This window comes from Perognathus longimembris, chromosome 15 (assembly GCF_023159225.1).
Source record: "Perognathus longimembris pacificus isolate PPM17 chromosome 15, ASM2315922v1, whole genome shotgun sequence".
Classification (NCBI taxonomy): Eukaryota; Metazoa; Chordata; class Mammalia; order Rodentia; family Heteromyidae; genus Perognathus; species Perognathus longimembris.
In genome coordinates, this window is record NC_063175.1 from 7,271,981 (window position 1) to 7,289,008 (window position 17,028).

The following is a 17,028-nucleotide window of genomic DNA, read 5'->3' on the forward strand; positions in this document are numbered from 1 at the left end:
TACTTAGCTGCTTAGGAACTCGAGTAACATTAATTGAATAGAGATTTATTTAGTTTTTAATGAGGAAAGGAGGATAGACTGTCTTCTCTGTGCTTTCAAATTTTCTGCATAGAGCTGTGTTTTTATAATATCCGGTGTTTTGCATCTGAAAATCTGATGAAGGTTAATGGTATAAAGTCTTGTGTTTGAAGTTTCAGGAGTAAAGTGGCACTAAAGTCAGCAGTGATATGTTTTAAGACTTTTACCTCAAGTGGAGGTGAGTAGGCCTTAGGTGACCCAAGCTAATCTCCTTCTCCAGGACACAATACATTGTCCTTTGAGGTTTGGCAAAGATAAAGGCGCACATGGATCCGTATTTAAAGGGTTTAAAGCAATCCAGTAGTGTCCATCTGTGTACTCCATGGGAGAGAACTAGTCCTAGTCTGTAGAATCATCTACAAACCTTGCTTATTTAAATTGCTTTCTTTTGGAGTATCATTGGGAAGATTTACATAAAAATAAACAACAGTAGAATATTTGAAAAGTGAGAGAATATTGGCATTTTCAGTGAGTATTTCTTTGGGAATAATTATTTATTGTCAACGTAATGTACAGAGGGGTTACAGTTTTGTATGTAAGAAAGTGGGTGTGTTTCTTGTACAATTTGTTACCTACCTCCTCCCTCATTCTCTCTCCCCCCCCCCCTTTTCTTCTCCCCCTGTGAGTTGTTCAGTTGATTTACACCAAATGATTTTGTAGGTATTGCTTTTGGAGTAATTTGTCTTTTTATCCCTTGTCTCTCGATTTTGATATTCCTTTTCCCTTCCCTAGTTCTAATACAAGTATATACAGTACCCAGGGTACTCAGATGAGATACAGTGATATCATGGGGACAACCACAGGAAGGAGATACAAGAGGATCAACAACAAAAAAAAAGCTATGGTTTCACATGACATGTTGAAAATAATTACAACAGTGATATAACACTTGTTTCTATAACATGGAGGTCATTTCACTTCACATCATCTTAGGTGTTCATAAGGGCATTTTGGGCTCTTGTGGTCTTCTGCTGTGACTTGCTTAAACCTGTACTAATTATTCCCTATGAGGGAAACCAGAGAGTCCATGTTTCTTTGGGTCTGGGTCACTTCACTTAGTATATTTTTCCCCAAGTCTTTCTATTTCCTTACGAATGGAGCAGTGTCATTCTTTCTGATAGAGACATAAAATTCAATTGTATATATGTACCACATTTTCCTGATCCACTTATCTACTGAGGGGCATCTGGTTTGGTTCCATATATAAGCAATGACAAATTATATGTCGATGAATATAGTTGTGCTGGTGGCTTTAGTGTGTTCTTGCTTGTAATATTTTGGGTAGATGCCCAAGAGTGGGGCTGCTGGGTTGTAGGGGAGCTCTATGGTTAGCCTTCTGAGGAATCTCCATACCGCTTCCATAGTGGCTGAAGAAGTTTACATTCCCACCAACAATGTAGTAGGGTTCCCTTTTGGCTACATCCCTTCCAGCATCTGTTGTTATTAGTTTTCCTGATTGGCATTCTTACTGGGGTGAGGTGAAATCTCAGTGTTGTTTTGATTTGCATTTCTTTTATGGCCAGTGATGTAGCGCACTCTTTCATGTCTCTTGGCCATTCTCATTTCCTCTTCAGAGAAGTCTCTTTCTAGGTCTTTAGCCCACTTGTTGAAGGGGCTGTTGGTTCTTTGAGGATTTGTTCTGGAGGAATTTAATTTTTTGAGTTCTATGTATATTTTAGATATCAGGCCTTTGTCTGTTGTAAGGCCGGTAAAGATCTTCTCCTAATCTGTGGGCTTTTGGTTTATCTTGCAAGCTATGTCCTTTGTCCTGCAGAAGCTCTGCAGTTTGATGCAGTCCCATTTGTCCAACCTTTCTTTGACTTGTTGCATTTCTGGGCCTTTATTAAGGAAGTTTTGTCCTTTGCCAAGGAGCCCAAGTGTTTCTCCTATTCCTTCTTGTAGTGTTTTCAGAGTATTTCAGTATTTAAAGTAAGTTTATATTTCTTACTAAATTTACTTATGATCATTTCAAAGGTGCAAATGAATATATAAGTACTTACTTTGGCAAGATTCCTGATGCAGTGGAGAAAGACCAAGGTGTTTGGTGCTAGTGAGGATGAGAAAGATCCTAAGACTGATGTTTAGGACACAAAATCTTGAGGTTTGCTTTTGGTATCTGAAGCTTATGACTTTGTGTTAGGCCTTTCCCATTGCAGTTCCAGTCCTGCAGAAGTAGAGTGGGTATTATAACAATACTTTGACTATCATAAAAGGATATGTCTATGTGGTGACTTAATTTATAAGTTCCTTGGTGACATTTAGTATGGCTTGTGTTCATTATACTCTTGTTGTCCTTGTATATTTTTTGTTGGTATGGGGGTTTGAACTCAGGCCCTTGACCTCTGGTTTGACTTTATTGCTTATGGTTGGTGTTGTGTCACTTAAGCTATGCCATAGCCCAGCTTTTTTCCTGGTTATTTTTGAGGATGGATTCTTATGACTTTTCTGCATAGGCTAGCCTTGAACCATGGTCCTCTAGATCTTAGACTCCCAATCAGCTACCATTACAGATACGAGCTGCTATTGCTTGGCAGAGTTTCCCCTTGAAGTAACACTTGTCCTTCTACTTCTGCTTCTTCCATCATCTTTTAAGGTTGGCTTGTAGTTCAAGTAAATAAGTTAGTTCACTAGTTCAATGTTTCCTATTTCATAAATGAGAACTCAGTATTACGTGGGTGTCTTCTCCTCTTGGGATGCATTTTCTGAGTGCATATTGTTTGTTTCACTCTGTACTACCTCCTGTACTCTGAGATTGTACTTTCCTGCACCAGTCAACACAGTAGGAAAAGCTGAACATGTTGAGCAGCAACGGCAAGAATGTTAAAGAATTATTTGCAAGGCATGCTCTCCTCAAGAACAAAGCTCTCCAGATCAGAGTAAAAGAGCAGTGGGATAGGGTGATGTCCTGCTCTGATAGATGGCCACAAGGGCAGGTATATGAGTTCTGCCAGGGCCTGGGCCCTACTTGGTCAGCCACTGAAGAGGTGAGAATGTTGGAGTTAGGCTGCCTTATGGAACTCATAGCAACACTAGAGACCCCTGAGTTACCTGGCCCTTGTGTGTCTAAGAAGACCTAGTGTAGACATGAAGAGATGGAATTCGGCAGACAGTTTACAGGCCCTTCTGCAGGGAGAGTCATGCAGAGAAAGCTGGAGAGTGGATCCTCCAGTGGTTCGCTTCAGAGCCACATGCCAGTGACACATTCAGATATTTGAGACTAAATGCATTTTTACCTATTTCCCTCAAATGTTTCTTTCTTTTCTTCAAAACTGGTGAGTGTTTAGAGGTGGAAACTGTGTACTTAGAGTAGGGGATGGAAGAAAACCCCGGTAAACTGGAGGGAAAAACAAATAGTGAATATTAATTACTTACTTACCCGTATGGGGGTTTGAACTGAGGGTTGTGCTCACTTGGCTTTCTTGCACATATCTGGTTCTGGAATGCTTGGGACATGCCTCCAGTCCTGCATTTTGTTGGTTACATTGGAGGTAAATGGGCTTTTCTACCTAGGCTGATTTTGAATAATAATCCTCCAAGGTTCAGCCTCTTGAGTGGCTAGGATTATAGGTGCAATCCTCTGGTGCCTGGCAAGCTTTTGAGTTTTTAATGTAGAAGAGTGGTGGCTTGCCACCTTTTCTTCAGTCACAGCACACATATTTGCATATGCTTTTGGGATAGCTTTGTGTCATGCTACTGCGAGGGAGGCTGAATGTTAGACCAGAGAACCTGTCTAAAGCAATTAACTAACCAATCAGCAGCAGGTACCAAAGATGGTTGACAATTTTTGTGGATTGTTTGCCCAGACTTATCTCAAACTGTGATCTACCTGATCCCACTCTCCCAAATTGCTACGATTGTAGGTGTGAGCTACTGTATCTGACTTGCTTAATCAGTTTTAAAATGGTACATTAAAATATTAAAGCTGGCAGTGTGGTTCAGATGATAGGGTACCTGACTGACAAGGCCTAATCTATGAGTTCAAACCCTAGCACTACCAAAAAGAATTGTTTACATTTTTAAATAAATTATAAAACCATAACAAATCTGTTTATCATTGATTTACATAAATGTAATATAAGAAACACCTAAATGTATGAACTGTTATAAAGTGAGTATTATGATTGAAAAGCATAGAATTTTCTGTTAAATTTGTACAAACATGTATAGTGAACTCTTAGAATCTGGCTTCTGAGAATAATTACAAGAGTCATTGGCATACTTCCAGAAAGAATAGCATTAACTTTTAAAGACTTGAAGATCCAATTTTGTAATTCTTATGTATTTGATAAGAGATTTACGTTACTAAAATGTCAATTTTTGTCTGTCAAATTCACAAAATTTATTAATAAGATGTAGAAAATAGTAAGCTGAGGATGGATTTCCCATTACTGGAAAAATACGTAGATGAATATTTCTTAAAATAGATTTTATGTATTTTATTGTATAATACATACCAAATTGAAAATACCATACATTCTTGTTTGTGAGTTTTTTTATGTATTACTTGAAACATTTAGCAAGCAAGCATTATGGTTGAACATAAAAGGATATGTGTCAGGTCAGGCTCTCGTGGCTCCTGTCTGTACCCTTACCTACTCAAGAGGCTGAGATCTGAGGATCATGGTTCCAAACAAGAGCTGGCAGAAAAGTCTTTGAGACTCTTATCTTCATTGAAGCAGCAAAAAGCCAGAAGTGAATTAGCTCAAGTTCTAGAACACTAATCTTGAGTGGGAACAGCTAAGCAAGAGTGAGAGGCCCTCAGACATCAAGCCCCAGTACCAGCATGCACATGCATACACACACACACACACACACACACACACAGTATGTGTCAGGAATATGTAATCTTTGCATTTGTAGTTTCTAGGAAGTTCTTTCCAAGCCAATGTCATATTTGAGTATGAGTATTCTTACAAGATAGAGTCATTTATGTTTAATATTGAACAATCATCTTTCCTTAAATATTTCTAGTTCTTTGGCTGTGAAACATACTCTTTGACTATGGTCACGTGAAGGAAGATATGTGCATGCTAGGCTGTGTAATGTACCTAATTTCATAATCTCCAAGGGCTACAGGACTCTCTTTAGTTTGCTTTTATCCTCCAATGAAATATGAATGTGATGGGAGAAGCCAAGAAGCCCTGTAGTGAATGATTGCTGTTGGAATGATTGTTTACAAAGGCTTCAAAGAGGACAGCTCAGTTTCTTGGATGGAAACATGAAAATGTTCCATGTTTTGGGAGGGCTGTGCCTTTCTTTTGAAAGAGATAGATCTGTTGAGAAATGATTGGTAAAGGAGAAAGACTAATGCTCTTTGACCTTTCAGTGTTGTACCCCTGAGATTTCCTGTACCAATACTAGGTGGTTCTGTGGGGCTTTACACTTGCACTTGAAATGATTGAGCTGCTTTGTGGTTGTAGCATTTGCAGGCTTGACGTTCTCCAGTGGAGACCTTAGTGTTTGAGAGTACTGCCTACCCTCATGAGGCAGAAGTCAAGGTGAACTCTGCTTTTAGTCTCTGCGTTTGGCAAGAGTTTGGTTGTTGTGGTGGTTTTGTTTTGTTTTTTTTTGAGCAGGATCTGGCTCAAAGTAGTGACGATTCTCCTGTCTCAGCCTTCTAAGGCAAGGTTATGGGTGTGCACAACCATGCTTGGCATTTGACACCATGCTTGGCATTTTTCTGCCTTTCTGCCTCAACTACTTCTTTGGAAATCAAAACAGGTAATTATGACATTTATTTTTAGATTTAAGACGGTAGGTTCTAAGTCATTAGTACAGTGGTCCTTTGGTTTATTCTTGAAGGGATTTCTTTTGGGACCTCTACATATGCTTATTCCCTATGTGAATTAGTATAGTATTTTCATAGACACTACTCCTGGATACTTTCAAATCATGTCCATATTATTTATAGTACCTAATTTCATGCAAACACTGTAGATATGTTATTTTGTATTGGTTAGGTTTTTGCCATCTTCATTCACTGATGAAATTTGGTTTTGTTCATCCTCTTATTATTCTCTTTTCCTTCCCCACTCCCATCTCTAATCCCCTCAAACAGTTCCTTAATTACAAACATGACATTAATACGTCACTTTGGATATATCCTTGAGTGCTACCACTGGATAGACAGATAGTTCTATTTTTAGTTTTTTTTGAGGAGCTTCCATACTGACCTCCATAGTGTTTGCAGTAGTTTACATTCCCACCAGTAGTGTACAAGGGTTCATTTCCCCCCACATCTTCACTAGTATTTGTGTTCTTGATGATGACCAATCTGAACAGACTGAGATGGAATCGCAGTGTCAATGTCACTTTAATTTTCCATTTCCTGTCTGTTTATACCTCTTCTTTTGAGAATTGTCTGTGGAGTTCATTTACCCATTTGTGAATTGGACTTTTGATTCTTTGGATATTTAGTTTGTTGAGCTCCCTGTAGTCTGGTTTATTAATCCATTATCAGATGTATAGCAGGCAAAGATTTTTTCCCATTCTTTAAGCTCTTTTTAGAGGCCATTTTCTGTACAGAATTAGTTTGATGCAATCCTGTTTGTCAACCCTTGCTCTTACTTGCTGAGCTATTGGAGTTTTATTTAGGAAGTTACTGCTAATGTCAATATGTTATAGTGTTTTTCCCTATTATTTCCTGTAGTAGTTTCAAAGTTTCAGACCTTACATTAAGGTCCTTGATCCACTTTGCATTGATCATTGAGGGATGTCCAGATCAATGGCTCTTTCCTTGGGATGGAGCCTGTAAAACAGAAGTTCTCAGAGTACATAAAGAACATAGTAGGACATTATTGAAATATGACATACTGATAGGAGAATGAGAAACAAAAGTTTACGAACATGCCATTTAAGAAAAATGGCTGGCAGCTAGGCAGAATTGCATAGTGCTGTTGTGCTGATTTTTGGTGCTAAGGACAGGCTTTTATGAGTTACTGGGGGCTTTGCTGATTGGCTGCTTTTTTGTGTGTGTGGTTTTTGTTGGTTGTTTTTCCCCCTTGGAACATGCTTCAAATGAGGAATGTAGAGCCATCTGGAGATACCAGTTTTCACCTCTGTATTCTGTCTGGCCCATTCATCTGGCTTCATTCATCTGCATTCTGTTTGGTATGCCTGACACACCTCTATATTCCACCTGTCCCCACTATTTCTCTGTCTACCACGTCTCCTAACAGGGGGCCCCAGTCATAGCGGGATGTATAAAAAAAAGTACCATGGGTGTGTCTTCATTGAAGCATCATTTGGAGAAGTAAACTCTTGAAAAAAGTATAAATATCCAATAATGAGAGTGAGAGTGAAATCAGGGTTAGGTTGGCAGACAACCACAAATGATGTCAAAGAGTATTTAAGGATGTGAGATAATCATAGTGTAGTGATATGCGACCTACCCTAGTGATCTAATGTGTTAAGAGAATGTCACTAATTATTTAATTTGTCAAAATGCTTTTCAAAAAATGTATGGAAATGTAGAGGGTATAATCCTCAAATACTAACCATGGTTATTTCCAGATAGTGGATTTATTGTTATTTTTGCATTTTCCGAACCTTTGTTTACTAGGCTTGTTTGAATGCTTGTTTGGCTTGTTTGTTTCTGTCTTACAATGACAGAAAACAACTTAATGTAGTTATTATGAAAGTGTTGAGTCTGTCCTTGGGTTAGTGAAGAGCACTGTGATCTTTTGGTGAGCATGACCTGGCAAAAGCTGGTGCGCATTCCTCTTTGGTTAGGAGCCCAGTGCTGAAAGAGAAGTCCTGATGTCAAAGTTGACCTCCAGTTTCTATTTGTTCTGGACACATGGAAAACACAAAGAAAATAAATGTAGGTGTGAATATGCATTATGGTGTGTTGTTTAAAAACAACAACAACACATCTGGCCCTTCTAATTTCCATTTGGCTAGCTTTTCCTCTGGAATTGGTTCTTTGCAGGAGTGTTAATGGATTGGTTAATTTGTGAACAACACTCCTAATTGTATTAAATCTCTACAACCTTATTAAGCGTTTGTTCAGCGTTATATCCAAAAGCTTGGGGAAGTAGCCTGCCAGTGTCGGGCAAGGGGAAGGTGGGAGGATTTTGAGACTAACAAATAAGCCTGGGCACTAAATAAGACCCTTCAAACCCCCATCTCTAAAATAAAAGTTAGGGAAAATCCCAGGGTGCAAGGGACTGTAAAGCATACCAACAGCTTTCTTGTAGATCTAAATGCTACTGAAGAGACAACATGCAAACAAACTATCCCAGCATGGTGATTTTTTTTTTTAATCTTTTGGGCTTATGTTTACTTTGGGGAAAGAACCAAGCAAGACTTGACAAAATCTCCAGAGTGCTGTCTTCCTTTTTCCATTTTCTTTTTTTTCTATTCTCATTGCTTCTGATTATATTTAAACATGAGCCTAGAGGTAGTCTGTGCTTAGGGAAAGACAGGGAAACAATTTCAGAAAATATAATTGGATCATGTCTATTTAGAAAAATAAAGATAATAGCCTGGAATATATGGATTTTTTTAAAACTGTGGTTGACAGCTGTTTTTTTTTTCCTGCAAGTAAGAAAGATGAATTCAGCATCTGAGAGTATTTGTTGTGCTCTAAGCAGTGGGGCAGGGAGAAGTGTGAGGAAACAATACCAACCCCTGAGTACTAGTTCTTATTATCTGGTTGATTACCAGTCCATCCCAACATATGTGTACCCATTCCTTTCCCTGAAGACTGCAGAGTTTATACTCAGAATTATCACAGTAAATGGAACTCTAAGCATATTTGGCAATCTGCTTGTTTGAGTTAAGGGTATTCAGTATATTTTGAATATGAGCATCTTTGAAAAAGAGCTAAAGTATCACTGGGTACCAGTGTTTCATACCTGTCTACAATTCAAGCTATTCAGGAAGCTAAGATCCAGAGGATTGTGATTTGAAGGCAGTCCCAGCCAGAAAAGTTTGGGACAGTTCATCTCCAATTAACCAGCAAAAAGCTAGGCTGATGGTATGGCTCAAGTGATAGAATGCCAGCTGTGAGCAGCTGAGCCAATCAAGTGTAAAGCCCTGATTTCAAGCCCTTGTATTCCCTCCTCTTCTCCCCCCCAAAAACCCAAAAAACGATAAATATATTTTCAAGCACAAAAGTCTTTTTAATCACAAAAGCAAGTTCAAACTCCAGAGCAGTTAGACTTCTTACTTTCACGATAGGTCTCACCACATCGCATTTGTAATGTTTTTCTTGTCATTTTTTGTTGGTTTAAATTGGGTGGTCCCATAGGTTTTTCAGAGTCACCTGGAAACTCTCTGCCATAATTTTAGCCAGCTAGAACCAGAGAGATGAGACCACTTGGGGTTTGAAGCCATCTATGAGTTATAAAGTCTTTAATTTATAAAAGGTGTTTTGCCATAGCAGTGGAAAAGGGACTAGTAAAGAGGGTGAAAATAGGGCAGAGAGAGCCGAAAGGAGAGAGAGGATCAGGTGATGCTGCTCTCTGAGTTCTTTTTGTGTACTGTTATCCATTCACCCAGAGGGTCTGGAGATAGCTAGGGACGTGAGGGTAGCCTTAAAGGGGTCCAGCTCCTCTGCTTTGTAGAGCCTGCTTTTTCTTCTCTTCCAGATTCATTGGCTTATAGCCAACAAAGGCTTGACTGCTATGTCCTACTTTTCTCTGTTTTTTTTTCCTGCTCCTAAGCTGTCAGGCCATTGTCCACCTGCAGCTCCATGATTCAAAGCTTCTGATGTTGTCCAGTAGGTCTTTACGTCAGTATTCTTCCTGTCTGTGGTCATTATTATATTAATGCAATTTTTACAATCCACAGGGTCCTAGAATCTGTTCAAGAAGATTAGGAGCTGGGTGCTGGTGGATCACACCTGTAATCCCAGCTACTTAAAAGAGTCTGAGATCTGAGGATTGAGGTTCCAAGCTGGCTCAGGCAGAAAAATCCATGAGATCCTTTTCTCCATTTAACCACCCAAAAGCTCGAAGTGGAGCTTTGGCTCAACTGGTAGAGCACTAGCCTTGAGCAAAAAAGCTCAGGGACAGTGCCCAGGCCCTGAGTTCCAGCCCCAGGACCGACCAACTGACCTAAAAGACAACAAACAAAAACCAGAGACAGGAAGGAGCTGGATCCCTATAATCCCATTCAAGGGCTAATCCCAGTGACCTAACACCTCTTAAAGGTTCTATTATTTCTTATAGTGCCATAGACTTGGGACCAACCCTTTTAACACATGGCCTTTGGGGGCCACTCTGCTTACAGTGGGAGCTGAACAGAGTCCTGTAGTAGGCTGGCATTTCCCATACTTGAGAGAGAGACAAAAGGGGCTTGGCTTTTACTGTAAACTGTGCAGTAGGTTCCCTCTATTCCTTTTAGATTGTCTAGGTGCTGGTAACAATTTAAACACATTTAACATTGTTTTCTAGTTGGTTAAATATATAGGATGTTTCCTTGAACAAAATTCATGGCCAGGAAAGTGATGCAAACCAACCCTTTGGTTAGTAATTGCCGGTGTGGTGCTTTCTGCTCTTTCTCTCCCCTCTTCCCCTAATTGGTTGAGTATTAATAAACTCACGGTTTGTTTCAAGAGCACAGGAGGTTTTAATGGTCTTACAGAAATTTCAGGAAGAAAGCTAGAGAATTAACATAATAAATAATTATTGCTTGCAGGGCTTTTTGTTGTTAAGATAATAAAATGTTAAAAGCAAGCCACTTGAGCAGAAAGTAATTGCCCTGACAAGCACCACACAGGCAGCCTTCACAATAAAGCAGCCCTTCCCTCAGTGTCAGCCAGCTCTGCGTCCCCAGTCCTACTTCCTCCCATTATGGAAATATACTTTTCCTATCCACACAGTAGAATGAAAACTGCAGGCTTCTAATTAATCTTGGCTGACATTTGATTTCACAGCCACGTTAAAGGCAAGAGGCAGTGTGGCTCTCCCACCCCATAGATGTGACCACAGGCAATTCTCTCCATTAATGTCACATTGCATTGGGATGTCTCATGGTGGCTGCCACATGTCAGTCATTAATGCATTAGCAGTCACTTAAGTCCACTTTCTACCTGCTGCTTCTCTGCTTGAGAAAATGGCTGTGCAAGAATTTTATTTCATAGGCCTTTAACCTTGGACTTCTGGATTCAGGACATATGGAGCTCACTTAGATATAATGCTTTGCTTTCCTCTTCCTACTCTGGGCATCTTATCAGCTTGATGAGAAAGATCATATGCGCACAGTTCACATAGGTGGCCACTAAAATGCAGTAGATCTGTACAGCTAATGTTTTCTAGGAATTAAGTGGAAGAAACGGAGTCTCACCCCAGACTTTTTCCTAAGGTATTAAGAGCATTTTTTTTGTGGATGGAATTGGATAACTTTTTATTTCCTTCTAACTTCCTCAATATAGTGCCTGCTTTGTTACAGAATTAATAGATAATTTTGAATGGCTAAGGAAAATAAATCAAACTTTTGGAGGACATAAATGACATCAATTCCACTTGGCATATTTGAAATGGTCATGTAAGGGTAAGAATATTGCTAACATCAGAGTGGAGGCAGAAGGCCTATCTAGCATTAGATACTGCTTTTGGGCTCCCCAGCAACAGAGGGAAATTCAGGAAAGCTTTGTGCCTTTTGTTCCAAAAAAACCCAGGAGAACCAATGAGGATCTTCTCATTGTAAGCTTGAGGTCAGTGTTGCAGCACACTATGTTCAGCTTTTAAAAAGTCTGACCTTCAAATTGAAGGAACTACTTCTAACTGTTCAGTGAAAGCATTTCTGTGGTCATCCACTTGCTTCTCTGTTCTGAGTGTTGGCAACAGGGATAGCAGTGATAAATGCTCTTGCAGTAGGTAGAGTTAGTCCTAGGGTCTTTGCAGTTCGGAATAAATGCTCTTGCAGTATTAGTTCTAGGGTCTTTGCAGTTCGGGACGACTCAGAAGTGGCAGGATGTTCAATTCATTCTTTGAAAGGCAGGTTCTGCCAGGTTGGACATAGGCAGGAACCAGATTGTTTTGTTAGATTCAGACAGAGTTTGGTTGTGATCCCAGATTTCCCCACCACTGACAATGACAGGAATGGTTTTTGCATGGAGGATTTTGGAGCAGGTGTTGCCCAGGGAGTCACCATGCTTGTAGGAAGTGACAAAATCCCAGCAACCACCCTGATGTACTTGGCTGAAAAAATGCACCTCTAGGCAATGAAACAGATTGACCCAAAGATTGAATGGCATTTAAAAAATTGGCTATTTAAGTGTTGGGGGATGTCTAGCAGTGATTTTGTTCTGGCATGATGCTTGGCCATGTGGGGGAAAATAATGAGATGCCAGGTGTTTGGGTACCTTGTGTTGTGGCAGTGCCATCCTAGGAGGCTTAGTGTTGTTGCAAGAGAGGCTCCTGTGGCACGAGCATTTCTTCTACAGTGAAGCTTCAATGTCTGCATTAGATGAGTAAAGTGATGCGTCTGAGACCACACTAGCAATGCCTCTGTCCACATTGGAATGGTACCTGACCGTAGAAGATGAAGATGAAGATCATTGTACTGATTAGATATTTACTACCTCTGTTCTCATTTTTCCTTTTTCCTCTGCTGTTGATTTGTGAATATTCAGTTTTGTGCATACACTCTGTGAGGAAGCCAGTGGAAACTTCACTTATTAAGATAAGAATAAAATTTAACATTGATGTAACTTTATTTTGTCCTAAAAAAAAAATCCCTCGTCGTTGGTGATAGCTCTCATGTTTTAGAGACAGGGACACACTGGGCCCTGGAGTGGCTAATATTAACCGTCAGAGTGCAGAATGCGAGCACTAGTGAAGGCCTCGCAAATGCCCGCGGCACTAGGTGCCTCCCAGATGCAATGGTAGTCACAGTTTATGCTTGACTTGGCACCTGGCTCTTGTTTGGCTTGCACTTTCTTGTTGGCACTCGACCACTCGAATATCCTTAGCTTGTTTTCTGATGGTTATTTTGGAGATAATCTTGTGGGTGCTTTTCTGCCTGGTCTGGCCTCAAACCGCAGTCCTCCACATTTTAGCCTCCTGTGTACTTAGCTGATTCCAGGCATCAGCCCTGCTTTAGCAGGGCATAGAGAACTGTTTTTTTTCTTTTTTAATCAAGCTAACCTAACACTATCTATAGGTTCTTATATGCTCTATCTGATCTTCTCACTCCCACATCATTTTAGTTTACATTTTTGTTTTTCCAGTCCGGGAGTACTTACATTGTGTTAGGAAGCAGGGATAGAAGAGTGAGTGAAATAAATTGGATTCCTGTCTTTAAGAGTTTGTGTTTTATTGGAGGAGGCATGGAAATATGCATTTAACCAGAGAAATACTACTAAGGATGTGATATAATGTCCTGGGACATGAATCATGAGATGACTTGACCTAATCAAGAAAGGCTTCATGAATAATTGATTCCTTCCTTCTATTCCATTTTCCTTTCTTTGTCTGTTGGGGATCAAACCCAGGTTCTTTACCATTGAGAATCTTTGCCCCAAACCCTGCCAGATGACATCTGAGTTGATCCTTCATTGTGCCACAAGGGGATGGTATCAAAGAGAGTATCACATACCCTTTGTTGGTTTGGAGAAAACAATAATAAACACTGAAGTATTGAAATGATCACCATGACTGTTTTATTCTACAGGATTAAAGATACTACAATGACGACCCCAAAGTAAGCCAAGCATATTGAGATATAATAAAGTTATTTTAAGTTACCCTTTTCCCCTGTATCTTCTTATAGTCCCCCCCCCCCATATTTCCAGTTGTTAAAAACTTGCTTGTAGCCATCAGTTTTTTATTTTTTACTTTTCGCTGGTCCTAGGGCTTGAAATCTGGGACTGGGCACTGTCCCTGAGCTTCTTTTGAGTAGTTTGTTGGAGATAAGAGTCTCACAGAGTTTTCCTGCTTGGGCGTGAACTATGGTCCTCAGATCTTAGCTTCCTGAGGAGCTAGGAATATAGGTGTGAGCCACTGGCACCCATTCCACTGTTTTTTTGTTTTGTTTTGTTTTGTTTTTTTGTAAATACACAAATACTATATGTAAAGTGGACATGTTTCTTGAAAAAAATTACTAGTTTGTAAAAATTCCTATTTGCCATGTTTAGAAAATGACCTAATTTCTTTATTTGGAGGGTCAACAATGATATTATTTTATTTTATCTTCCTATCCATATAATTTATTCCAGAGTGTTGCAGTTTTCACCCCTCAGATGCCTTCAGTTGAGGTATTTTAAGCAGTTTCTCCACGCACAGCTTGTCTATATGGTGTGTACAAATACAGTGTACTAATGTCTTTAATAAAGGGATGAGGGCTGGGGATATAGCCTAGTGGCAAGAGTGCCTGCCTCGGATACACGAGGCCCTAGGTTCGATTCCCCAGCACCACATATACAGAAAACGGCCAGAAGCGGCGCTGTGGCTCAAGTGGCAGAGTGCTACCCTTGAGCGGGAAGAAGCCAGGGACGGTGCTCAGGCCCTGAGTCCAAGGCCCAGGACTGGCCCAAAAAAAAAATAAATAAATAAAGGGATGAGTTCCACAAATGGTCACTGGAGTGACTGACTTTTACTGAGAGAAGCCACCAGAAATAATTTCACTGTATGGCTAACAATCTTTTGAAACTGGTTTTCTTGCATATCTTTGGAATTCAAATCTTTTGGAAATGTTTTTGATAGTTTTGTTTACTCTTCTATATCATGAAATTTCTTTTCCTTTTAATTTTTTTTTTGTTAAGAAGTTAAGGGTTTTTTCCTAAATTGGAAAACTGAGCATATAAGAGAAAATTTTATAAACCTGTGACATCAAATATTACTAGTAGTTGATTATATTTGTTTCCATATTGTTTTTAATTTATAAAGTTTCAAATTAGAATCATATTCTCTTTCTATTTTGTTAACCTTAAATCATGACTAAATATTAAATTAAGCTTAATCATAAACTACAATTGTATGTCTTTAAAATGGAGGAAGCAGTTTGAGAACATGATTTCTGTGGTTGCATTAATACTTGGCATAGAAATACCTAGTTATCTGGTGGTACAGTGGATTGAGTTTAGGGCTGTGTCCTTCCTAGTCGCTTTGGCTTTGATCCTAGTCCTTTGGCTTTTACTTTGCCTTTTATGTAATGTCTTATGACACTTGCTGGCCTTGGGCCCTGATCTTTCTATCTCTTCCCTCTGAGTAACAGATTACTAGCATACCACCATACTGGGCCCAAGTTCATAGTTTTTCTTTCTCATAGCCTAGATATTGTTATGGCTGTTATGCTAAATGCTTAGTTGTGCTGCGTTTAAGATCATAAATCACATCAACTTTTTCACATCTGTGATTATTTTTGTAAGGAATTTCACCATGAATATCTTGAAGGTTGAACATCTAATAAAAAATTTAAAATCTGAATGTTCAAAAACTAGAAACTCTTTTAAGGTCATCTTGGTGCTCAAAGAATTTTGGATTTCCACATTAGAGATGCTTGGACCCCTAAAGATTGTACAAATATTCCAAAATCTACCAACTTTGAGGTGTAAAACAGTTTTTGTCCTAAGTATTTTGGAGAAGGGTTATTCAACCTGTGGTGTTTCTTTTTTTAAAAAAAAATTCTCTACCCTATGAAAGTCATACTCATCTCTATTCATACTCTGAGATTTTTGAGATGCACCAGAAATATTTTAGTATTTGTTCAGTTCTTAGTCAAAAGATATTTATCTCTGGATGTATTTTGAAAAAACATTGGTATTTTTTTTGAGACTTGTGTATTTATTGACTTGTGTCCCCCCCTAATGCCTTTTTTATTTTAAATGGAGTCATTATCTTTTGTTTTGTTAGGGCTCTGGAAGAATTTTTCTAACTTTCTTCTCTTAAAAATCTTTTTTTGTTGTTGTTTACATTCTTGGAAATACTTGTCTGTCTTGTAATTCAGCACTTTTATAACAGAGAGAAGCTTGATTGTGTGTGTGCGTGTGTGTGTGTGTGTGTGTGTGTGTGTGTGTGTTAGGAGGTAGAGAATGAGAAGATAAGTTAACTGCTTCTATGATCACAAGTAGCAGCCTGGCATGGCCTGGCTGCTGATAGGAGAGGTTCACAGGCAGTCTGGAAGGATACCGCTCCAGTTCTCTTGTCTTTGTCCAAATGGGCAGTGCTGATATACTGTGGTCAGTGTGCTTATTCTCATATGCATGAGAGTCTCTATAGTTTAGTGGGAAAATGAATACAGAATAAAATTAGGCACAAGTAGCTAGCTACTGTCACCACCATGTGAGGTGTTTTTGTTTGTTTTACATTATGTTTGTACTAAAGTCTTACCCACTCAGCTGTCTGGAGCGGACCAGGCAGGCAGAAAGGAGAACCATTGAGTGGGTTATGGCACACCCATGATGTGACACCAAGCATCCACTAATTGACTGCTGTTGATATAGTGGAAAATGATAATTACATGTATGTAATCAGACTTCCTGCAGAGATTTTGGAAACTACACTACTTAAAAGAGAATGTAGGTTTGCAAAGAGAACTAAATAAAGAATCTTTCTTAAAACTATGCAGAGAGGCAGTTCAGAACCCTATGTCAGACATTGGTAAATAACTCAGCATTAGTGAATAATAAAATTTCCCAGACCTGAAATAGCATATTAAAAATGTATTAGAGTTCCAAAAATGAGCTAGTTTGCATTTTCAAAAATGTAGAGAGTTTTTCTGAAAGTAGTAAGATGTTGCAGACATTATTTTAGGTCAGATTCTTGAATAAAGCAAAGACTTGCCTTTTTTTTCCCCCTTAAGAATTCTATTTAAGTGCTGGGAATGTGGCTTAGCGGTAGAGTGCTTGCCTAGCGTGTGCAAAACTCTGGTTTTGATTCCTCAGCACCACATATACAGAAGAAGCCAGAAGTGGCACTGTGGCTCAAGGGGGTAGAGTGCTGGCCTTGAGCAAAAAGAAGCCAGGGACAGTGCTCAGGCCCTGAGTCCAACCAAGCCCAA

General features: G+C 39.3%; 1 protein-coding gene across 7 annotated transcripts in view; it reads left to right on the top strand.

The window, feature by feature from the left end:
* Positions 1 to 17,028, top strand: part of Ptprm (protein tyrosine phosphatase receptor type M) — a 767,348-nt gene that overhangs the window by 16,660 nt on the left and 733,660 nt on the right. The window lies entirely within an intron of this gene.